General features: G+C 39.3%; 2 protein-coding genes across 7 annotated transcripts in view; one reads left to right on the plus strand and one right to left on the minus strand.

Annotated features, from left to right (window-relative positions):
• The window catches only part of LOC137292233 (anaphase-promoting complex subunit 13-like), a 384,028-nt gene that overhangs the window by 62,719 nt on the left and 295,172 nt on the right, over positions 1-26,137 (minus strand). The gene's annotated exons all lie outside the window — the stretch shown is intronic.
• The window catches only part of LOC137291963 (uncharacterized), a 58,839-nt gene that overhangs the window by 4,081 nt on the left and 28,621 nt on the right, over positions 1-26,137 (plus strand). For 2 of the 6 annotated variants that reach the window (XM_067823545.1, XM_067823531.1), the window contains exon 1: positions 5,398-5,497. The exons of 2 other annotated variants lie outside the window; for them this stretch is intronic. The gene's annotated coding sequence lies outside the window, so the exon portion shown is untranslated. Of the gene's footprint in view, positions 1-5,397; positions 5,498-25,049; positions 25,214-26,137 lie in introns of those variants that run through there. 2 more of the 6 variants (XM_067823551.1, XM_067823539.1) reach the window with 2 other exon arrangements.

The raw sequence follows: 26,137 nt of genomic DNA on the forward strand, positions 1-26,137 counted from the left end.
ACCCACGTGGTATATATGTGAAAGAACAACCTTAAGCTCGTGATTCGATAGCCACGTATTGGTTCCCTCAAGGTGTTTATCACAGCACACCACGTGCCTGTTATTATCTTGCGACAGTACTTTTGTTCATCTCAAAGGTCAATGAGTCACAAGAGGCTGATGTGAGAACGACGCCCTGACTAGCCGCGCAATCCGTCCGCTTCTCTCGATGTTTTATACATATAGGCATTTACAACGCCACACGTGTGAAGGTGTTACTAGACATTTACTTAAACAGACATATGGAATTGAATTTCGGTGCACTTTGGATATATAACTTTAGAGTTATGTTGTATGAATATATGAAGTATTACAGATTGTCTTGAAATGTTTTTTTCTATGACAATAACCCTGAATGTCGCCGAGCGTTTGTCTTCAAAAGAGTTGGGTTTTTTAAAACAAAAATAGTGACAATATTTGACGTGCAAGTATAATTAAAATACATGGGACATTGACATGTTGACAAATGTTGGTACATGTATTGATCAAAGGACAAATGATCCTAATGGTATCAGATTTTGGTATCAGACTCGGCACGGCTAGCTGATGTCGTCTCGTTCAATTTACATTGTTCGCAATACCTTTCTAATTCACTGATAAACTTCTGGAGACCAACAATTGTACTTGAAATAAGAGCAATGTCATCTGCAAACAACAAAAGAACAGCTGGAACACATCGGGTTGTAACTGAATACCATTTCCACAATTATTTTCAATTAGCATTGATAAAGAAGGAGAATATAAAGCACTGAGTACAGAGCCTTGTCTAACACCAATTTGTACAAAAGACTATCAAAAGAGTTTGATAGTTCACAAGCTTTCACATTCTCATAAATGTTGCTTAAAAAGTTCGTTATTTTACTACGTAGACCACTTATTTTAAATAAATGTTATAGCTTATGTCTTTGAGCTTTCAAAAAATCAGCAAACAATGTATAAACTTTACCTCCTTGGATATTAAGATATTTTTGTACAACACTATGCAGTTTGAACATGTTATCAGTAGTATATCCCTGTCTAAAGCCTGACTGTGACTCATTTATTTTATCCAAAGTAACCCCCCCCCCCACCGCCACCCCCCCCCCCCCAAAAAAAAATAAATAAATAAAATAAAATAAAATAAAATAAAAGTTCAATCTTTTATTGAAAATCGGAAAGAACACTTTGCTAAATAGTCTCAATAAAGTGATGCCTCCATAGTTATCCACATAATTCAAAATCTCTTTGCTTATGCAAGGGAACTATAAGTCCAACTGTCCATGGTTGAAGAAAAGTGCTTCTTTCCAATATCAAATTTAACACGAGCTCATGATATGATCACTGTGAGTGAGTTGATATTTAACGTCACCTCGGCAATATTTGAAATATGTATATATTATGAAATAAATGTTGTCAAAGGACAGTAAAACAACTAGAATATCACAGTTACAGTTAAAACTAGTGTGGAAAGTTAAAAATAGTAGCAATATTTGGACAACTGAAGGTATGTCACCATACTAGGGACCAAGGGGACTTACAGTACCTTTGCATCCTGCATGGATCCTAGCTGGATGTACATCATCCACTCAGATATTAGTAATTTAGGAAATCTGTCCATACATTATAAAAGACATATATTCTACGATTAAAATGTGGAAAGTGCTAATTACCTTTGAAAGTTTGTGGACTTACGTACCCTCTCAGGAGGACAATAATTTTACAAAATCAATTTATCTATTTACAAAATTTGAAAAATGCAATAATCAAATGAGAACTTAGAATATTTATCACATGTGATGGAATATTCAACAGAGTCAAGCAGGACATCACAAGGGATACAAAACGGAAGACCTCTGCTTTGTGGGTGGACAGAATCTAATAGTTTTAGGTTGCTTTTGCAGGCTTCACCACAGACTATGGAGCCATAATCAAACTTTGAACGGACCAGTGATAGATATAGATGGAGGAGGGCAGCTTGATCAACTGCCCACCCAACTTGAAACCACTTTAAACAAGTCAAATACCTTCAGGCATTTAGTTTCAAGGGATTTAATATGAGGCAGAAACGTGAAGTGTGATTCAAAAGTTAATCCCAAGAATTTGGCCTCCTTGACAACTTTGATGGAAGTGCCATCTAGAGATAGTTCAGGGTCTTTATGTGGTTTGTATTTACGACAAAAATATATACAACCGTTTTTCGATTTAGAAAATTTAAAGCGGTTTTCAAGACAACATTTATTTATCTTGCTTAAACACAACTGCAGTTGCTATCCATTAGTATGCGTATTTTTACCATGGAAAGAAATATTAAAATCATCCACAAATAGCGATCCATCAATTGAATCGTTTAAAACTTTGATAAACTGTTTATCTTTATACTTAAAGGGTGACAGACAAAATGCTACCTTGTGGAACTCCTTGATCCTGATTGTAATGATCAGACAGGGTAGAACCCACGAGAACTTAAAATTGTCTGTCAAAAAAATTGTTTAAAAAATTGGCTATAAATTGAGGCAAACGGCCTCGCAATCCGAAGCCATGCAAATTTTTTAAAATGCCATATTTTACGCTTTTTCAATATCACAAAAGATAGACGCAGTGTGTTGTTTATTAATGAGAGCTTTTATAACAAATGATTCCAAATGCACTAGGTGATCGACAGTACTTCTGTTTTTAACGAAATCACACTGTATATCTGTTATAAGGTCATTTGTTTCCAAATACCAAACAAGCCTATTATTTATCATGGGTTCCTCGGTTTGGCAGACGCAGCTAGTTAGTGAATTCGGTCGATAATTGGACGGACCCCAATGATCACGTCCAGGTTTGGGTATCGGCACAACTATAGTGTCATGCCACGAAGTAGGAAGTTTCACTGACGTTCGAATGTCATCAAACATTATGCAAAAGCGTCTCTATACAGGATTCTGGTAAGTGCTTGAGGAGTTGATAATGTATGTTATCAGGTCCTGCAGCAGTATCATGAGCTTGATCAAGAGCAGTAGGGAGTTCATAAATAGGAAATGTCTCATTATAATTTTCACATTATCTGATTTGAAATTAATAGTTTCTAATTGTTTTTGTTATTGTTGGAATTTAGGCACATAATTAGAAGGAAGAGTGTTGAGCGAGAGTTTCACCCAGTTTATTCGCACTATCTGATTATCGGTAAGTAACTGATGTACACTAGATTTGGTACCTTTACCTCCTTTAATATTTCTGGATCATGTTCCATACCTTGGACATGGGTGTCCGAGAATTTATTTTGGATACATAATTTTGCCAAGATTGTCTTTTATTCTGCTTAAAGGTGCGCCTAGATTAAGCATTTAATATTTTGAATATATTTAAATTATGCACTAAAGGATGGCGACGGAAATAATGTTCGGCTTTTTTCTTTGCCTTCCTTGTCTGTTTGCATTCATCGTTGAACCATGGTTTTCTTATATGTGGAACTGCAGAGGACTTTGGTATTCACTCATCAGCTATGAAATTCAGTTCTTCAGGAAAAAAAACTAACATTAACTAACATCAGGAACGTCAATAAAACGTACTGGTTTAAGCTTTGCAGCACACAGCGTTTCATATAAAGCCCAGTTAGCCTTTTTAAAATTCCGCCTTGATGTGGAGGTGCATCTGATGGAGTTACAGATTTTAGTATAGTAGGAAAATGCTCACTTCCACAGAGGTCCTCGTGGAACTGACCATTCAAAGTCATTTAGCAATTCTGAATTTATGAGTAACTAGTCGAGAGCAGTCGAGTTTCTTGTACCAGGGTGTAAATATGTGTTGGAACCATCATTTCAAATGTAATCATATAAAGATGGTAAAGTAGTTCTCCGTGCAACAGCCTGCAGACTAGTAGGAGAGGAGACTTTTGGAGAGCAACAAGCTATGTGCCCTAAAATGTGACCAAGTTAAGGTAGTTTGGCAGCTTGTGGATGTTATTGCTGTTTAAGCTAGACTCAGATGATTATTTTGCTACTGTAGCATAACTTTCTGTAAGGTCAACTCTCCTCATCGGTTTTGTTTGCCTCAGAAAAACAGATATTTGGGGTAAATTTTATTTTCTTAATCGCCATTTGCTCTTTCCAAATCGGACACAGTTTAGAAAAAGATGAGTGGTCGACCGCTCAGTTGGTGCAATTTTTAAAACCGCTGTGGCAATCTTCTGTTGTGCTCACTGTGGTGAGATGTCACACACAATAGACAAAGTGCGAGTAGTTACACCATGTCCATATTTCTGGTATTTAAAACATCTGAGCAGTTGGGGATGTAGGTGTCAAACTGGATCTTACAGTAACCTGCCTACAGTGATTTGGGAGAATTTGGAGATGAAAAGGAAAACAGACAGGTATTTGCATGGAAAGTTTCATTGTTTTTTTGCGGATTGAAAAAAGTTTTACATAAGACACACCTTGATTATTCATTTCTGATACTATGTCAAGTTCCAGCAAACAACCAGTCACGATCTCTGACGATCCCTTTGCATGTGTAAATGGTAGGAGGAGGGGTGAAGGTGGGCATAAGACTCTAGTCACAGTTCATAACATAACATGTTTCGGCGTCTAAATGTTTTCGATTAACGATAAGGCCAAAACCAAAATTCCAAATTCCAAATCAAATTTGTGCAATGACGTCAATACGATGTCGGTATGGTTCATTACGCTAGTAATTAGTCAGACCATTAGCGATCACCATACCCTGCTCACTCAACACATTCCTCATCTAGTGCCCCTTGTCTTCCCAGTGGGCCATGCGGACAATTGTTGGACTTGACTCCCTATTCCTTCTCGACTTGGAGGATACCCTGTGTACCCTTTCTATATCTTTTTCAGACCTTTCAAGGCGTTATTTTTTGTTTCTGTATATGTCTCTTTGTCGCCAATATCCGGTACCCCGTACAGCAGGAGACTGTTACGCCTACTGCGTTGTACATGCTCTTCTAGTCTAGAGGCTATGTCCTGTAAGTACTTTTCTACATCAAACTGCCTTTGTCTACATCATCAATATCCAGTTTAATTATCTCATGTTCCTGTTTATTCGAATTGAAACCTTCTTTTGAAATTGTAATGTCTGATTTCATTCCTTGATGTCCTCCTTAACAGACTCTCTCTCATCAGATCTGTTCTGTATCTTTTAACTGTTTGATAATGACATTCTTTACCTCCTCTAGTTCTGATACTGGGGCTTGTTTCATAAACGTTAGGCTTACGAGAGTTTTGTAAAACGGGGTAAAGGGCCTGAGTTTGATCGTCTGTCTGTCTCTCTGTATGTCTCTCTGGGTCTCTCCCTGTCTCTCTCTGAATTCTTTTAATCTACTTTATCAGTGTACCACCCAAACACGACACAACCCTGAAAGTCGCAATGGTTTGTCCCAGTCTCTCCTTAATGTAGATAACAGCCAACATGCGTGTTAGAGAGTTGACGTAATACCTGGGCATCAGTTGTGCTGCTGCTGTCGACGAGAACACACCAGGTATGGACCATTCCTCATGTTTTTATTATCACACAATGGCGTATAACGTTGGAGAAGCATAAAACATTACCGTTGAGAACGATTGTTATCTTTTCTATGAAATGTAGGAGATGGAAATATATTATATCCGTTAACATAATCGATTTGTGTGTCCTTGGCAAACCGATTTGTTTTAAGGCTTTAAGCGAAAAAAGGTTTAAACGACTATGCTACAGCAAGTTTACTGGTAAAACTATCCAGCTATTAGGTTCAATATCTCAAACTATATTAATGACGTTTACCAAGCCTTACTTTTATCTCAGGTACCATATTGTCAATATTTCACTGGTTTGTGTACGTGAATACAGAGAGCTGTTCCGTACTGTAGTCGCTGTTCTCACCAGCCACGACTCTGTTCTCCTTGAACCTGTACATGTATATTGGGGGCGTGGCGGGCGAGCGAGCTGTCTAAGGTGCCAGGCTAGTGATTTAGCGGGCTTGAGGTGACGGGGTCGAGCTCGGTGTGACCAGGTGTAACAACCTTGGAGTCTGTGCGCAGACTCTTTCCGTGTTGTCACAACCCCTAGTGTGCACTACAGAAGAAGAAAAGATTAAGAGAAGAGAATTAGTTTATTCCTTGTCACGTATTTTCGACATGTGTAAATGTTTTTCATCAACAGCCTATTCAGGCCTATGGGATACGATTATACATTAAAATTGCTTTAAATATATTGAGTGTAAAACTCATAAAATAATTGTCAGTGCAAAGATGCTGCTCATAATACAAAACAATTGCACAGAACAAATGCACCTTGCGGATAAGTAAAGCATTTTATCGATGTTATTATTATTTTCTTAAATAAATACAAATTCGATCGATGTTTAAGACGACGTTCATACATATTGAAAACCCCTGCGGCTAAAGCGTTACAGTTAATATTTTCTTTCATTATAGCAATGAAGAGATCTGAGGCAGATAATGGTAACAGTGAATTATTATACAGTTTCCTGAACATGTCAGCACGGATATCTGTATAGAGATTACACAACCCTGTGCACTTAAACGAAACCACGAATCCGTTGGTATATGACCAGATGGTGGCCACGTGAATACGTGCAAACACCTAGTTGCGGGTACAACAACGTTCAGGAAACTATATGATCGACGGTTTCGATGTGTTTGGTACATTTTCATATCGGTACAGGTTAACTGCCGTAAAGAGTGCCTCATTGGTTCAGTTTAACTGCTGTATAGAGCATGTTATAAGTACAGTTGTATAGAGTTGTATACAGTTGTATTGAGTATCTTTTTGGTACAGTTCAACTGCTACTTAGAACATCTTATTGGTACAGTTTAACTGCTGGATAGAACATTTTTGGTACAGTTGTATAGAGTTGTATACAGTTGTATTGAGTATCGTTTTGGTACAGTTCAACTGCTACTTAGAACATCTTATTGGTACAGTTTAACTGGTCACAAATAAACAAATCGACCATGACAACGATTTATTTATGTTTAGAAAATACATTTGATAACTACGTAAAATCTTTCTCACAAGAATCATTAGTTTTAGGCAATAAAACCTTTACTTGTTGAGGATTACACTTTTGCCCATTTAGCTGTTTGAAAAGATTGAAAACAGTGTAATTATAGAAAGTTGAACTCGATCCAGTCTTACTAGCGTCAGTATCTCCCTGGCTGTCTGGGATAGGAAGTTGTACTTGATCTGTCCTTAGTAGCATGAGTGAGTGAGTTAATATTTAACGTCACATCGGCAATATCTCAGCCATATCGTGACGAGGACACTTAAATGAAACATATGCACATTCTAAAATCTGTCAACGAAGGACAGTAAAACAACTAGAATATCACAAGTTTAATTAAAACCAGCATGAAAAGTTAAAACCAATATCACTATTTAGACAAGCAATATAAGAACAGGCTATAGATCGCCAACAACTGAAGGTAGATCACCATACTACCGTGGGGACCGTGGGGACTTACAGTACCTTTGCTACCTGCATGGACTCTAGCTGGATTTACATTATCCCTTCAGCTGCTGGCGAGTGTACAAAATACTAACCAAAATAAAAACAACAAAAATACTACGATTAAAAACCTGGTAGATTTAAATTTACATCGAATGTTTTTGGACTTACGTACCCTCTCAGGAGGACAATGATTTTACAATACTTCAACCTCCTTTGAGGGTACAGCCACTAACAATTCTAGTTACAAATCTAAACTACCAATAATTAAAATACATCTATTTACAGAACATACTATAATTCAATCAAGAAATCAATTTCTTTTAAAAAAACAATGATTAAATGAGAATTAACAGTGTTAAAAAGATCCTTGACATTTGAAATATTTATCCCTTGTGATGGAGAATTCAACACAGTCAAGCAGGATAAGCTTGACCGTGACTCTCTCATCACAAGGGATACAAAACGGAGGATCCTCACCTTTCAATAGGTATACATGAGTATATCTAGTATGGCCAATACGACATCGTCTTAAAATAACCTCTTCAAATCTGGACTGACAGCCCAAGTAGGTGTAACCAATATACGGTTTTATTTCATGTAATTTATTTATACCTAATTGGGTGTCCCACTTCTTCTGCATCAGATCACGGATGTAGGTTCTAATGCTTGCTTTGTAATCAGAGCATGGAATAAGAAGTGGTGTCACAGATTTGTTGAGTGCTGCCTTGGCAGCAAGATCGGCCATCACATTCCCAGAAATACCTACGTGACTGGGTAACCAACAAAAGACGATGTCGTATTGGCCAGTAGCAAGACTATTATACAGTTCAATAATTTCTATTAAAAGTGGATGTTTACAAGAAATATTTTTAATAGCCTGAAGGCAAGAAAGAGAGTCGGAATATATCATATACTGTTTACGTTTCGGGTGTCTTTGAATATATTTAAGAGCTGTTTATATGGCGTTAGCTTCTGCTGTAAAAATAGAACTATTGTCTGGTAATCTAGAAGATATTGTTCTGGATCCAATGACTGTAGCACAAGCAACTGCGCTACCGTCCTTAGACCCATCTGTAAATAAGGGTTTGTAATTGTTATATGTATGTTTCAATTGATTATATTCTTGTTTATACTGTAACTCATTCGTTTCTGATTTTTAAATGTAGTTAATGTTAGGTCAACCTGTGCTCTAACCAACTGCCAAAGGGGAGAAGAAAGAAGACGGAAAGGAGCTATATTGTCCAGCTCAATACCAGCAGCAGCAATAAACGGCTTTATTCTGAGCCCAAGAGGTGGAACAAGAGAAGACGTTTTGCTATACAAATCCTCATAAAGAGGATTGAAGACACAGTTATATGCGGGGTTAGATTGGTTAGATTATAGTTTTGTGATATATTGTAAAGATAATTTGATACGGCGTTGTGCAAGAGATGGTTCATCAGCCTCAACGTAAAGACTGTCAATAGGTGAAGTTCCGAAAGACCCAAGACAACGTCTTAAACCTTGGTGGTGGACAGAATCAGTTTAAGGTTACTTTTGCAGACTCCATCATATACGATGGAGCCATAACCAAGTTTAGAACGTACGAGTGATCGATATAGATGGAGAAGGGTAGCTTGATCCCCTCCCCATTTCGAATTTGACACCACTTTCAATAAGTCAAGTGCCTTCAGGCATTTAGTTTTAAGTGATTTAATATGTGGTAAAAAAGATAAATGTGAATCAAAGATTAGACCCAAGAACTTGGCTTCCTTCACAACTTTAATCGGCGTGCCATCTAGAGATAGTTCAGGGTCTTTATGAGGTTTGTATTTACGACAAAATTGTATGCAGTTAGTTTTTGATTTAGAAAATTTAAAGCCGTTTTCAAGACACCATTTATTTATCTTGCTTAAACACAACTGCAGTTGCTATCCATTAGTATGCGTATTTTTACCATAACGCAACTGCAATTGCCGTTCAATGGTATGCTTATTTTTACCAAGACAAGAAATATTAAAATCATCCACAAATAACGATCCATCAATTGAATCGTTTAAAACTTTGGATAAACTGTTGATCTTGATGCTGAAAAGAGTGACAGACAAAATACTGCCTTGTGGAACACCCTGATTCTGATTGTAATGATCAGACAGGGTAGAATCCATGCGGACTTGAAATTGTCTGTTATTTAAGAATTCGGCTATGAATTCAGGCAAACGACCTCCCAAACCGAAATCATGTAAATCTCTCAGAATACCATATTTCCAGGTTGTGTCATATGCCTTCTCAGGATAAAAAAGACAGACACAGCGTGTTGTTTATTAATCAGCGCGTTTTTCACAAATGATTCTAAACGCACTAAGTGATCGACAGTACTTCTGTTTTTCCGGAAACCACATTGTATATTTGTGATAAGGTTATTTGTTTCCAAATACCAAACAAGTCGATTATTTATCATGCGTTCCATGGTCTTGCAAACACAGCTAGTTAGTGAAATAGGTCGATAGTTGGACGGATCTGTATGATCACGTCAGGTTTAGGTATTGGTACTACTATGGCATCACGTCATGAAGACGGAAAGTGACCCGATGTCCAAATATCATCAAAAATATAGGAAGAGTTTCTAGGCAGGATTCTGGTAAATGCTTCAGGAGTTGATAATGTATGTTATCAGGTCCTGATGCAGTATCATGAGCTTGATCAAGAGCGGTATGGAGTTCATGAATAGAAAAAGTTTCATCATAATCTTCCCCATTATCTGAGTTGAAATTAATATTTTTCTTTTCTTGTCTTTGATACTGCTGGAATTTCGATAAATAATTAGAAGAGGAAGAGTGTTTAGCGAGGGTTTCACCCAGTTTATTAGCAATATCTGATTTATCCGTAAGTAATTGATCTCCATGTTTAAGATGATGGACAGTAGATTTAGTACCTTTACCTTTAATTTTCTGGACCATGTTCCATACCTTGGACATGGGCGTCCTCGAATTTATTTTAGATACATAATTTTGCCAAGACTGGCGTTTGTTTTGTTTAAATGTACGCCGTGCTTTAGTATTTAAAATTTTAAATTTATTTAAATTATGCACCATAGGATGGCGACGGAAATAATGTTCTGCTTTTTTCCTTGCCTTCTTAGCTTGTTTGCAGCCATCGTTGAACCATGGTTTTCGTATGTATGGAACTGCAGAGGAATTTGGTATACACTCATCAGCCATGGAGTTCAATTCATCAGAAAAGCATTTAATAGCATCAGGAACGTCAATAAAACGTTCAGGTTTAAGTCTTTCAGCACACAGTGTTTCATATAAAGCCCAGTTAGCCTTTTTAAAATTCCGCCTTGATGATGGAGGAACATCTGATGGAGTTACAGATTTTAGTATAGTAGGAAAATGGTCACAGCAACAGCCTGCATATTAGTATTAAGTGAAACAGTGGCTCTATCACCCGGAGGTGAAAAACAATGATATGCATTAAACTGACGAAGGTCAAATGGATTTGTTTGTTTTAAATATGTTTCTTGGAGACATATCGCTGAAGGTGTAAAACTCTTGGACTAATAGCTGTAATTCATGCAATAGTCCTCAATCCTCTGCAGTTCCACTGTACAATATTATTGGACTAAACTATCTTTTGGGTGGATTTATTGGGGATCTACCCCGCACTTTTTTTGAGGGCGACAAGCTATGTGCCCTAGGATTGACGTTTTCAGATACGTCCATGTCTTCAAGAGATTCATATTTGTTGAACAACTGAATTCTATTTTGTGACCCTTTTGGAGCTCTGCCACTTTGTTGCTTTGAAGCATCAGACTTAGGTTTGGGTTTAGTTTTCACATTTTGTTGTCTGTCAGCTGTTGAATGAGACTCAGAGCGTGACTGTGAAGATGACTTATGATCAGAGGACTTGGATGTAGTAGGAAGTGATTCTTCAGTCTGGGATGATATAGCAGGGTATAACACCCGTGGGGGGTCGGAACTGACCCAAGTCAAGGTAGTTTGGCATCTTGTTGATGATTTTATTATTTTAGAGCTGGATTCAGATGATGATTTTGCTACTGTAGCATAACTTTCTGGAAGGTCAGATCTCGTCACCAGTTTCTTTGCCTCAGAAAAAGAGATATGTGGGGTAGATTTTATTTTGTTAATCGCCATTTGCTCTTTCCATATTGGACACTGTTTTGACGAAGATGAATGGTCGCCTGAGCAGTTGGTGCATTTTTTAAAGTCACTGTCACAATCTTCTGTTGTGTGTGTCTTCTCACCACAGTGAGCACACACAACAGACAATGTGCAGGTAGATACACCGTGTCCATATTTCGGGCATTTAAAACACATGAGCGGGTTGGGGATGTAGGTTCCAACTTGGATGTTGCAGTAACCTGCCTTCACTGATTTGGGAACATTTGGCGATGAAAAAGAAAACAGATAGGTATTTGTTTGGAATGTTTCATTGTTTTTTCGGGTTGAAAAGCGCTTCACATACAGCATACCCTGATCTTTCATTTCGCATGCTATATCAAGTTCGGACATGTCAGCAAACAACCGATCGCGATCTCTGACGATACCTTTACTTGTGTTCAAGGTCTTGTGAGCAGAGACCGTGACCGGAATGCCCACAAAAGATTCAATGCTCATCAGATTGGTTGCTTGTTGTTTCTTGCCGCACTCAACTAATAGCGCACCCGAACGTAAGCGTCTAATGTTCTTAACATCCCCAGCAATACCTTGGATACCCTTCGATACTGCGAAAGGGTTCAACTTCAATGGTGTCTTGTCAGGAGTCTCAATAACGAGGAAACGTGGCCAATACTCAATCGATAGAGACGGTCTATGATCAGTATCAACAGGGTCAATTTCAAGTGGACGTTTTTTGTTTTTTTTTTGTATTTCATAAGCCATGATTGGTGTCATGTGGCTCATCATCCGAGCTCCCCACCCACCACGGAGTATCACGAGGACAGTGCTAAAGCAAGCGGGCCTCCAGCTTGCAGCACCAAGGATACCCGGATGATACTCCAGTAGAAGAATTATAAGTAATTAATCTACCAGATTGGCCCATGAGCCATCGCCCTCTGGCATAAGACTCTAGGCAAAGTTCATATTATCATAATTTACAATCAAACAAGTAACAGATCACCAGTATTGCCAAGACCGAAAGTTAAAACAATTCCAAATCAAATTTGTGCAATGGCACATAGACAGTCCATGCACAGGGCTTGGCATGACCAGCCGATTGGTTGAATCTGGCCCATTCAACCACCCGTCTAGGTGAAGTAAGGGCCAAAGTGGTGTGTTGGGCAAATGGAAAGCAGTTAAAAGACCAAATGCCCTCAACCACCAGGTGCCCGCCCTCCACCGACACGGGACGCAACCCACGGCAAACAGGTTGCCCAATTTAGTCGCCTCTTACGACAAGCAATGGGGTGCTGTCGGCACATTCTGTCCCGGGTCCACATTGGAGAAGAGCACTTAGCGATACCCAGCACCCACCACGAGGAGGTGGATCTTCATGGGTGCCTGTTGCAACAAGAACTATTGAATTCATACCATTCAGAAAGAGGAAGAAACACTTGGATGGTTACTGTCATGTCGACATGAGGTTCTGTGCGCTTAGGGTCAAGTGACTGACGTGTAGTTCGACTCACAAGTGAGTGGCTTAGGAAGACTGATAGGCTTTGTTTGAACCAAATGTGACGTCTCCATGGCCTGAAGGGTTACAGTTTGTAGAGTCACTTGTCATGTTACCAGGGCGTCTTTCATCAACGACAACAGTTTATGTCCAGAACATTACTAAACATGACATCATCTTACAGCCCAAGACTGTGATTGGATCATTAGAACCACCGAGGTCTGTCCTTCCTATCAAGTGCAGGAAATGACTGCATCTTTGAATACACTGAATAGTCTTCAGGAAGAGGAATGTAAATTTGATCCTGATATTGATTTGTCACTTCAACGGGATTTTGAAACTGTAGGGCACACTGGGGAGCCAGGACAAAAAAGATAAACTTTCCTACACTAGTTTTATTCAACAAATAGATGTAAGGACAAAGAAAGGCGTTGAGGATTATGTAATTGTGACCGCTGTCTTCATGTGATGAGCTACTTAGAGGGAAAAGTGAACGTTACACTTGCAATGAAGTGGTGCAGCCTGAAGTACAGAAAGAGAAGAATCCAGATAAACTTTCATCTGAAATGGCTGCACTGAGAGCAGAACTAAAGAAACTCAGTCTACAAGTGGGAGAGCTGAAGAACAACAATGACTCTGTGACACAGCAAGCAGGGGCACCACCATCTAGTAACAGAAGACTCCCTTTGTTCCCACTGGTGAACGAATCTCAGAAGAGGCCGGGAAACCAAGAGGGGTCACTACAAAGGGACGATGTCACCGAGGTCCACCAGGACAATGGAACTCATCAGACCAACGGTATATATAGTGGTCAATTATATATGAACTGCTTGTTTCCAAAGCAGAGCACAATTATGAAAATATTGGGCCAAAGATCTGTGACTGAATTGTCTTCAGGAAGACAGCAGCGAATGTACGTTTGGTACAGAAATAATTGATTTGACATCAAGTAATTTATCTGTTGAGCAGGAAATACTTGCTTGGGAGATGCTTCGGTAGAAATCTCCTGCTTTCACAAAGGACGACAATGATATTGGATGTTCACCTGACCTGGAACTTGATATTCAGCTTACAGATAATGAACCAGTGCAAACGACATATGCATCTATCCCGAAACCTCTACAAAAGGAAGTTGGAAAAGGAATGGATTACCAGGTCTAAGTCTCCTAACTCATCACCAGTGGTATGCGTGCAGAAACGTGACTCAAGTCTTAGACTTTGTATATCTAAAAGTGGTCAAGGGCAGAATGCCAATTCCTAGGATCTGTGATGCACTTGAGAGTTAGGATGGAATTTTTTCAGCGATTCATGAACGAGTATTTAGTGGGATTACAGGGTGAGATTTGCATCCCACACCCTAATGATGTGATTGTGTTCAATTCATCTTTCCAAAAACATGTGGATGATGTCAGAACTGTACTCCTAACGCTGAAATCGAAGGATATAAAACTGAAGTGTGAACTATTTTGACATGAAGTTCGCTATCTTGAAACCCTTGTATCTGCTGACATGAAAGCGGTGCAAAACTTGAAGATCAAGATTCCTGGTACAGTGGGTGACAGTTCTATCCAGACTTCTCAAGAAAAGCAAAACCGCTGTATGACTTGCTCAAGTCCAAAACAAGGGGAAATCTAGGCCAAAGAAGGACATGGGACAGCTACCATCAAGCACAAAAGTTGAGGGGACACAGAGTCACCAAGATATCCTGTGTAAGATTATTGAAATACTAGCTGACCATGCTAGGTGAAGCTTTCCTGGTTCACACAGATGTCTCGCAAGATGTTTTAGGTGCAGTCTTGTACCAGGAATCCAGCAACAGATTGAGAGTTGTGGCCAATGGAATAAGAACTATTACTCCAGCTGAGAATAATTATTACGTACGTTCGGGTAAATTGGAATTTCAAGCACTGACGTGGGCTGTCACAGAACGTTCTCGTGATTACCTGCATTTTGTGCCAAGTTTCATTGGCTTCATAGACAACAATCATTTGACCCGTGTCATCAAGGCAGCCTAGCTGGATGCAACCAGACAGACGGGCTGCTGAACTCTCAGATTTCAACTACTGTAATTCGTTACAGATCTGGCAATCACGCATACCATTAGATCTTCACGATGCTGTTAAAAATATTCAAAAGAGCATTCAAATGCGGAGTGCAGTCTGCAAAGCAGCTGATCTCACAGATTCAAAGAACTTTGCTTGGATGTCAACATTGAATTGTGAACTTATGGCAGCACAAAAGGAAATTGACAAAAGTGAAACAATTCCTTGTGAAGGAGAGCAATTGCTATCAGCAGCTGATATGAAAAGCTCACAGAGGAATGACCCAGATATAAGTCGCCCAACACCACGTGACCGAAGAGATAACAGACCGGGAACTCATGCGCTAATGGGCGAGTGGAGTAGCCTGAAGTTGTGAACTATGGTATTCTTTGGCGGGACACTCAGCGAGGGGACAGAATGGTCAGAAGGCCGCTGGTTTTACCAGAGGAACACAGACAGACAGTCTACACAGAGTTGCATGATAAGATGGGTCATCTAGGTACAGACAGAGTTGTACATCTTGCAAGAGAACGCTTTTAATGACCACACATAAAGTGGAACATTGTGGATTATGTGACAACCAAATGTGAATGTCTGAAGAAGAAAGACAGAGCTCCAGCTCAGAGTATCTGCACTACAGCACCTTTTGAACTCATTTCCATGGACTATGTCCACCTTGAACAGTGTAAAGGTGGATATGAATACCGGTTTGTCATCATGGATCACTTTACTCGCTTTGCACAGGTGTACCCAAGAAGAAATAAGTCAGGAAAGACAGCATCAGACAAGTGTTTCAATGACTTTATCCCGTGGTTTGGTTTTCCAGCAAAAATTCATTATGATCAAGGATGCGACTTCGAGAATACATTGTTCACAGGCCTCACACAATTAAGTTTTGTTGTTTGATCAAGAACAACACCATATCACCCTCGAGGGAATGGACAACTTGATCGCTTCAATTCAACTCTGCTAGAGATGTTGAAATCACTTCCTGACAAGCTGAAACTCAACTGGAAAGATCAAGTAAATCAGGTTGTACATGCATAGTACCAAACACGAAGTGACTGGATTCTCATCTTTCTACGTATTGTATGGCCGCTCACCAAGGCTACCAGTTGATCTGATATTTGATCTTGAAGGAGAAGCACAAGGGAAAAGTTATCAGCAGTTTGTTGAAAACTGCTAAGAAACCATGCAGCAGGCATATGATCTTCTGAATGATCGGTGAAACAGTCCACTGAGAGGTCACGAGCATAGTACAACATGAAAGCTCACTACACATTATTGAAACTAGGTGATATCGTCTTCTTGTCAGGAACTTAAAGGGGAAGCTGTGCTCACACTGGAAGGAACAGATCCATATTGTAGTTGAACAGCAGAATGCAGGTCAATCAAATCCAGTGTATGTGGTCAAACAGCTTTTGACAGCTTAAATGATGCGAGGAATTACACATAGACAGCAGGCACAAAAAATACAAACCAGACTGAACCAGAGTCATGTAGTGGGGACAGTGCAGAATCAGATGTTAGTGAACATATTCTCCATCCGAGACCATCTAACGCAGAGGAAACTGCTAAGCGACCTGACAGAGAGAGGCATGCTCCGGCAAGACTGACTTACAAAGAGTTGGGTCAAAGCTCAGATTACAGGAGACAGTATTACCACATGATCCCAGTGATCTACTCATTACTCCTGTTTCACAGATAGCCAGTTGTATGGTACCCAATGCAAGTACCGCTAGTGCATGTAGTACCAATCGTGAGAAACTGCAACAATTGTGTTAGCTTAAACACTGTGGAGGTAGATCTTGTGATTGATAATGCAGGATATATGATTGATATTCCCGCTGATACCTGTAAATGTTTGAACAATCTGTATGTATGGAAGTGTCTCTAATTCTGTATATGATATGTGAATGATATGAACATGATCCATACTGTATAAGATGTTTGTTCACCACTAAATATGAGAATAGGTATTATGAAAACTGTTACATAATGCTGTTATGGTATCTGTTAAGGAAATGGTTTGATCACCAATCTCTTTGCAGTGAAGGAATACATTGTTAGACGCCTAACGTAATTAAGTTCTGTTGCTTGATCAAGAACAACACCATATCACCCTCAAGGGAATGGACAACTTGACCGCTTCAATCCAGCTCTGCTAGAGATGTTGAAATCACTTCCTGACAAGCTGAAGCTCAGTTGGAAAGATCAAGTAAATCAGGTTGTACATGCATAGTACCAAACACGAAGTGACTGGATTCTCATCTTTCTACGTATTGTATGGCCGCTCACCAAGGCTACCAGTTGATTTGATGTTTGATCTGGAAGGAGAGGGGAAAAGTTATCAACAGTTTGTTGAAAACTGGCATGAAACCATGCAGCAGGCATATGATCTTGTGAGTGATCGGATGAAACAGTCCACTGAGAGGTCATGAGAACACTACAGCATGAAAGCTCACTACACAGTATTGAAACCAGGTGATCGAGTTCTTGTCAGGAACTTTAACGAGAGGGGTGGTACTGGGAAGCTGCGTTCACACTGGGAGGAACAGATCCATATTGTACTTGAACCAGCAGAATGCAGACCAATCAAGTCCAGTGTATGTGGTCAAACCAGAGGGACGGGTGTCTCCTTTACGAATCTGTAGCTTCCATGAGAAAACATTCCATTCCAGGTTGATCTGCCACAGAGAAAGCGACCTAGGAGAGCACCAGGGGATCAGAAACAGATAAAACCTAGTATTGGCAACAGTACTTCTGACAGCTCAAAAGATGAGCAGGATTTCGTTGGCATTAGCGAACACTTAAATGATTTGAATGTGGGGAATGACACGGAAGTAGCAGGCTAAAAACTACAAACCAGACTGAACCAGAGTCAAGTAGTAGTGACAGTGCAGAATCAGATGTTTGTGATTCTTCTGAACATATTGTCCACCCCAGACCTTCTAACACAGTGGAACCGGCTAGACGATTTAACAGAGCGAGACATTCAAGACTGACTTACAAAGAGTTGGGTCAAAGCTCAGATTACAGTGGACACTATTACCACATTATCCCAGTGACCTATCCATTACTCCAGTTTCACAGATACCTAGTTGTATGGTATCCAAGGCAAGTACCGCCAAAGCATATAGTACCAACCATGAGAAACTGCAAATTAATATGTTAGCTTAATCACTGTGACGGTAGATCATGTGATTGATATATGATGGATATTCCAGCTGATACCTGTAAATGTTTGAACACTCTGTATGTATGGAAGTGGTTCTAAGGCTGTACATGCTGTGTGAATGATGTGAACATGTTCCATACTGTATAAGATGTTTGTTCACCGCTAAATATGAGAATAGGTATTATGAAAACTGTTATGGTATCTGTTAAGGAAATGGTTTGATCACCCATCTCTTTGCAGTGAAGGATAATCCTTTTACAGTTTACTATACCTATAATGTGAACTTTAGAAAACAGGTACTTCCCAAGATATCGATGTCCACCGGTGAAGAGAATTAGTAACCTTATATTGGAAATGTTGATACTCCAGATTTGACATAAACGTGTTTTCAGACTTAATGAATGATTGTATTTTGGAAAACGTTAGCCCTCTAGAATTGACATACATATCTTTAACACGTTTAGGCTAAACATATTTTGTATCAGGTGCCCAATAAAAAACTGTAATATATCGATCTGGTTAAAGGCAAACAGGCGCTCCTATATGCCTCTTTTTATTGTCATAACTAGCTGTCTTAGCTAGCATCACAAAATATGACGTCACAGATTGACGTCAGGAGTCTTCGTCACCTACGTCATCTTGCACATCATTTAAAGCTGATGATCGACTGAACTTACTGTTATTTTTCGCTGTTTCGGTTACCCCTTTCCATGGGTGCAACATTTGTATCAATAGTCTATCGTTATCGCAATAGTATGCATCAATGGTCTCTCGCTATCTCAGTAATAGTATGCATCAATGGTCTCTCGCTATCTCAGTAATAGTATGTATCAATGGTCTCTCGCTATCTCAGTAATAGTATGTATCAATGGTCTCTCGCTATCTCAGTAATAGTATGCATCAATGGTCTCTCGCTATCTCAGTAATAGTATGCATCAATGGTCTCTCGCTATCTCAGTAATAGTATGCATCAATGGTCTCTCGCTATCTCAGTAATAGTATGTATCAATGGTCTCTCGCTATCTCAGTAATAGTATGCATCAATGGTCTCTCGCTATCTCAGTAATAGTATGCATCAATGGTCTCTCGCTATCTCAGTAATAGTATGTATCAATAGTTCATCGCTATCGAAACAGTCACTTTACCTCAATAGTCACCCCTTAAAGCCGCTCAGTACAGAATTTAAGCCACAGTCTAAAACAACGTTTGCCTTGTCCTTGCATAACAGCTAACGTTATTAATAGACTGCACCTTTTCGAACACAGACACAAATTATTGTCTTAGTAACTATCGAGTTATTCAGATTAGGTAATTAAAGCATCACTATATCTACATAACTGTACACTACAACTGAAACCATAGGTGATACGTCTATTGCCCTATTGTCTCTCTCTTTCTCTCCCTGTCTCTCTCTGTCAATACTTTTTATCAGTGTACCACAGAAACATGGCACAACCCTGAAAGTCGCAATAGTTTGTACCAGTTTGAACTTAATCTCGATAACAGCAAGCAGGTGTGTTAGGGAGTCTGGGTGTACGTTTTGTTACTGCCGTCGCTGAGAACCCACCAGGTATGGACCATTCCTCATTTCCATTTTATCCCAAAATGGCGTATGAATTTGAAGAAAGCACTAAACATTACCGTTCACAATATTTTGCACATCTTTTATACATTTAAGAGATAAGAACAGAATGTATTGATTAACTCAAACACTTATGCTATCCCATTACAAGTTTTCTGTTAACACTTTCCAGCTATTAAGTTCAACATCTCATGGTCAAGCTATATTATTGGTGTTTATCAAGCTTTAGCTATTAACGCTAACAAACCATATATTTCATCCATCGCCGGTCACTGGTTTGTGTACGTGAATGCAGACAGCTGCTACATGTTATAGTCGCTGTTCTCACCAGCCGTATCTGGTCCTCAACATACATTTTAAAAGAGAGCAGAGCCGTGTCTGGGTTCACCTCAGACAGCTCGCCCGCCACGGCTCTCCTTTAACACGAATATTTTAGACAATGAAATCTTTAATTATGACGTGGTAACCCATGTAACTGTTGCAAAAGAGGATAAAAACTGTCAATATGCGTTAACATTGATGTCCCATCAAAACAAACGGCACACTAAGAATCGAGATAAGATTACTTTTCTGGAACCGACTTTGTAGACTGATGTATGTGTTCACGCTGTAATCTCACATGACGTTGTGAGAGTTAGATACAGATACCATTCACGAATTTCATAAATGTAGTGCTATTTATTACTCACTCAACATTAGCAATATAATATCGGGCAAAGTTCTTCCTCCCTAAGAACTCAACGAGCCTGATGGCAGCTTTACGTGAGTCAAGCAAGGTCTGATACTATTTTGACAGAGGTATTAGCATTGTGACGTCATAACTGTAAAACACTTTGACGTCATACGTACATTATTGGCGATGTGTAATAAATTTGTAGAATCATTAAACAGTGATATCTTCAACGGGTGAGTAATCAATACTCAGTTGTACCATGTTCACAGTCAAGAGTGCACGATACTCGGTCTTGACACCTAAACAGTGTGCCTGAATATACTTTGTTTTGGATGACACTCAACGAGTTCAGGCACCATTGTCAAACATGGTCGGACACCATATTGCCATAAGATTACTGTTGAAAGTACTGGTCATAACTCATTAACTTAGTGAGTGCTAAATACTGTTTTTCCACAGTCTATGTAAAGCCCCAGTGTTACTCGTTACACTCCTACACTGGATGTAGCAAAACCCATTTGGAGGTCGCGACAGGTAACCTTTGAGATCTACCAATCAGACCAAAGCTTACTAAATCCTGAAAGTGGACATTCGCCCATACCTTTCGAACTTTCACACACCCAAATGTTCGCCCGAACGATTCCGAATTATATTTTCCGCACGATCGCTTCCGGGTGATGCACATGGAGCATGCCACAACAGTCAATAAACAGAAACTAGCGTTTTTGGCAATATTCAAGGATGTCAGCTTGCAGAAATATTAGCTAATGGTACCTATATCAACATAAACCAAAAAGCGTATATATTGCAGGTCAAATGTCAGTGTCACATGCGGATTTTCGTTAGTTGAGGAAGATGGCCTCAAGTGGCCAGTATATTCTCTAAGCCCCACCAAACCCGCATTTGATTGGACGCTCATAGGTCGCTCAAAGGTTACCTGACGCAACCTGCTATTAGGTTTTGTTAGACCCAGTGTAGGAGAGTAACGAATAACACTGGGGCTAAGTTTACTTAGAGTCACAAGATGAGACGAAAATGCGCAATCATTCTTACAAAACAAGACTACCGTTATAGCTGTACCTCGGGCCCAGATTGTTCCTGCAATGTTGGTAAAGTTCTGGTCTAGGTTGTGTCAATTAGTTGCCCCGACGATTAATTTTTTCCGTAGCACAACTTACCCAGTACGTCACTCATCCATTCCACGGTAGTTCTGGTCTTGGGTCAAGGCAAGTAAGTCTCGTCCTGTTAAAGGCTGCAGTTTCTTTACTTCCATACCACAATATAATTATCTCTTATCGATAATATCTCCAGAATCTTGGGCTTCCTTTCAGTATAGGTTTCATTGTTTCTTTGTTTATGAGTTACCATAGATGGTCATGTCGTAAATGTTTCTTCGTTTTTCTTCCTGCATTCGAGATTCGAGATTGAATTCACTTCCATAAGTTTCAACTTTCAGCTTCATCAGTTCTCTCGAAAAGTGCATTCAAATCTAATCTTAGAACCTCTAACTGATCTGTATATTTGATAGCATTCTTTTTCTCATGCACCTTTACGAATCGTACAGGTTTTGCCTCTTCATTACCAGTAGAACCACTATTGCAATGATATTGCAGTTTTCGGAGCCTTATTTGCTGTGTGACACTAAAGGTTCACTATTGTTCTGAACTAGGTGAAGCTGTATCTAGTTGTCAAGGGAGATAAACATAATTTGAACAAAAGATCATATTCTGTAAGAAACAACTGAAGGATCACCGCAAAATTCAAGCGTTCCTTTAATATTTTTCAGTTTACATCGCCAGCTTTAAATAGCGTTGTAGTGATATAAAATGGAAACTAAACGAAAACTTGAAGTTTCCTGTGATCCTATGTTTATTTCTCTCAGTGTATATAGTGTGTAGTAAGTGCAGTAGTGTCTTCAAACCATGAAATAGTGATTTTTACCAGATTCATCCATGGGAAATATAACCTTTTCTAAGATATATGTAATACCTGATGACACTTTCAACTTTGAACATCAGTCAGCAAAGAGTATCAGTGATAGATAATATCATTCAGAAAGTATTGATTTCAAAGTATTGTCTGTATGATATGTAGAGCTTCCAGCAAATTGTGTTGGCAGATAGTGTTGTTGTGTGATCTAAACCAACGACATCTATAGTTTTAGTGTATGACACAATATTAACATCATAATTTAAGCAATGCCTAATCGTTTACAATGCATTTTTGGAGACTGGACCTGAACAACTGAATAGTCAACATTGTATTGACACTAAACCTGTCCGCGAAAGGACCCCTTGGTTAACTCTACAACGTGCTTTAGTTTTATCTTCTCATTAAAACTATAGACTTATAGATATCAGGCGACATCCTTTCATTGTAAATGCAATGTTTTCATTTAATGTAGGTAAGGCCGTTTCAGCATCCTAGTGACGCCTAAACCCAAATTGCAGAGGATGGGGGAATTCTATCTTAGAATAAATCCGTGACTCTATTCTGTTAAGGGGAAATCTTTCAAAGAGTTTACTTAATACACACGACATGGTTATTCCTCTGTAATCGCCAGGGTCATGTTTTGGTTTACCGTGGCCCTTGTGTATTGGAAGAATCTGACCTATAGAAAATGAATTAGGGATGTATTCAGACATTATAATGGCATTGAATAGTAAGGAAATGTGATGCAACAACGATCTACCAGCTTTCTGTATGTGCTCATTCAATATACCGTCAGGACCAGGCGACCTTCGTACTTTAAGTCGTTTTACTGCAAAGTAGATTTAGTCTTCAGTGAATGGACATTGTAGTGGTGATCCGGCGGCGATATGTATATCAACTGTTGTTACAATATTAGCATTTCGCTCTTTCACATTCTGGGCATGTACATAGTCACATTTTACATCTGGGCAAGGAGTGGCTAGTGAAGGGAAGTAGCGTCCAAACAGACTGCAAATATCCTTCCCCTTGTAACTTGTTTGAGATTCATATGGAAAATTTTCAGCATTACCCTTGTAGCGTTTGTAACGTTTCTTAATTTGGAACTGCTGCTGCTTCATAGATTTCATCAAATCTGTTTTACATAACTGCTGTTTTGCACAGCGATGTTTTTACGAAAGAGTCGTCTACCTTCCTTATATTTTGCACATGCAGCATCGTTTTTGTCTCTCACTGTCCCATTTTGTCACCAACTGACGTCGACAATTTTGCATTTCACTATGCAGATTATGAAAACCTTCTTTCTTCCAGTCAGGTTTAAGATAGGGCCTAAAGTGTGTGGATGGGATACTACCTGTAGCAGAAGCATGTAAAGAGCCTGTGATATAGTCACAATAGTACTCACTGTAATCTTCATTGTTATCGAACTGAGCAATGTGAATATCGGTGCCACGAAAGTAGTTTTCTGTTTCGTATCGATACAACGTTAGATCAGTGTCACTTGCCACGGCCCAAGCTAAGTTCTCTCCATGATAGTACCCAACATGTGCTGGAATATACTCCGGCAAAAGAATTAAAAATAATTATAATGCACCCGATTGGTCCATGAGCCTTCGGGGCATAAGAGTCTAGGCAAAGTTCATAACATAACAAATTTCGGCGTCTAAAATGTTTTCGACCAACAATAAGGCCAAGACCAAAATTCAAAATTCCAAATGAAATTTGTGCGATGTCGGTATAGTTCATTACGCTAGACAGATCACGCTAATTAGTCAGATCATTTGCGATGCCCACACCCTGCTCCCTCTGCACATTCCTCATCTAGACCGAGAGCCACTTGTCTTCCCAGTGGGCCATGCGGACAATTGGTGGTTTTTACTTCCTATTCCTTCTCGACCTGGAGGATACCCTGTGTACCCTTTCTATATCTCTGGGGACCAGGAGTGGAATCCCCTTTACGTCTCTAGCTTTTTCACAAATGTCAAGGCGTTTATTGTTTGTTTCTGTATATGTCTCTTTGTCGCCAATATCCGGTACACAGTACAGCAGGAGACTGTTACGCCTACTGCGTTGTACGTGCTCTTCTAGTCTAGAGGCTATGTCCTGTAAGTACTTTTCTGCATCAAACTGCCTTTGTCTACAGCATCAATATCCAGTTTAATTATCTCCTGTTCTTGTTTATTCCAATTAAAATCTTCTTTTGAAATTGTAATGTCTGATTTCATTCCTTTGATGTCCTCCTTAACTGACTGTCTCTCATCAGACCTCTGTTCTGTATCTTTTAACAGTTTGATAATGACATACTTTACCTACTCTAGTTCTGATACTGGGGCTCGTTTCACAAAACTCCCGCAAGCCTAAGATTTCGTAACGTGTCTTTCATGCTGTAAGACAGGAGCTACGAGAAAAGTTACGAAATCTTAGGCTTATGAGAGTTTTGTGAAACGGGGCCCAGGGTCGGAGTTTGACCATTTGTCTGCCTCTTTGTTTCTCTGTCTGTTTCTCTGTATGTCTCTCTCGGTCTCTCTCGGTCTCTCGCTCTCTGAACACTTTTAATCTACTTTATCAGTGTACCACACATGACACAACCCTGAAAGTCGCAATAGTTTGTACCAGTCTGTCCTTAATGTAGATAACAGCAAGCAGGCGTGTTAGAGAGTTGACATAATACCTGGGCATCAGTTGTGCTACTGCTGTCGACACACAGGTACACAGGAGAACACACCAGGTATGGATCATTCCTCATTTTCATTTTTATCACACAATGGCGTATGAAGTTGCAGAAGCATAAAACATTACCCTTGAGAATGGTTGCTATCTTTCCTATGAGATTTAGGAGATGGGAATAGATTATATCCGTTAAAATAATCGATTTGTGTGTTCTTGACAAACCGATTTGTTTTAACGCTTTAAGCAAAAAAAGGTTTAAACGACTATGCTACAGCAGGTTTTCTGGTAAAATTATCCAGCTATTAGGTTAAATATCTCAAACTATATTACCAAGCCTTACTTTTACCAAGCCTTACTTTTATCTCAGGTACCATATTGTCAATATTTCACTGGTTTGTGTACGTGAATACAGAGAGCTGTTCCGTACTGTAGTCGCTGTTCTCACCAGCGAATCAGGACATGGCTCTTCTTGAACTTGTACATGTATAATGGGGGCGTGGTGGGCGAGCTGTCGAAGAAAAAGAAGAAGAAGAAGAAGAAGATTAAGAGAAGAAGAGAATTAGTTTATTCCTTGTCACGGTCGTTTCGACATGTGTAAATGCTTTTCATCGACAGCTTATTCAGGCCCATGGGACACGATCATACATTACAATTGCGTTAAATATAAAATAATTGTCAATACAAAGATGATGCATATAACACAAAAGAACTGCACAGAACAAATGCACCTTGTGGATAAGTAAAACATTTTGTCAATGTTATTATTATTTGCTTAACTAAACACAATTCCGGGCGATGTTTAAGACGACGTTCATACATATTGAGAACCCCTGCGGCTAAAGCGTTACAGTTAATTTTATCTTTTATTATAGCAATGAAGAGGTCTGAGGCAGATAATGGAAACAGTGAAAGTATTGTAAAGTTTCCTGAACATGTCAGCATGGATATTTGTATGGAGATTACAAGACACTGTGCACTTAAA

This window comes from Haliotis asinina, chromosome 1, assembly GCF_037392515.1.
Source record: "Haliotis asinina isolate JCU_RB_2024 chromosome 1, JCU_Hal_asi_v2, whole genome shotgun sequence".
NCBI lineage: Eukaryota > Metazoa > Mollusca > Gastropoda > Lepetellida > Haliotidae > Haliotis > Haliotis asinina.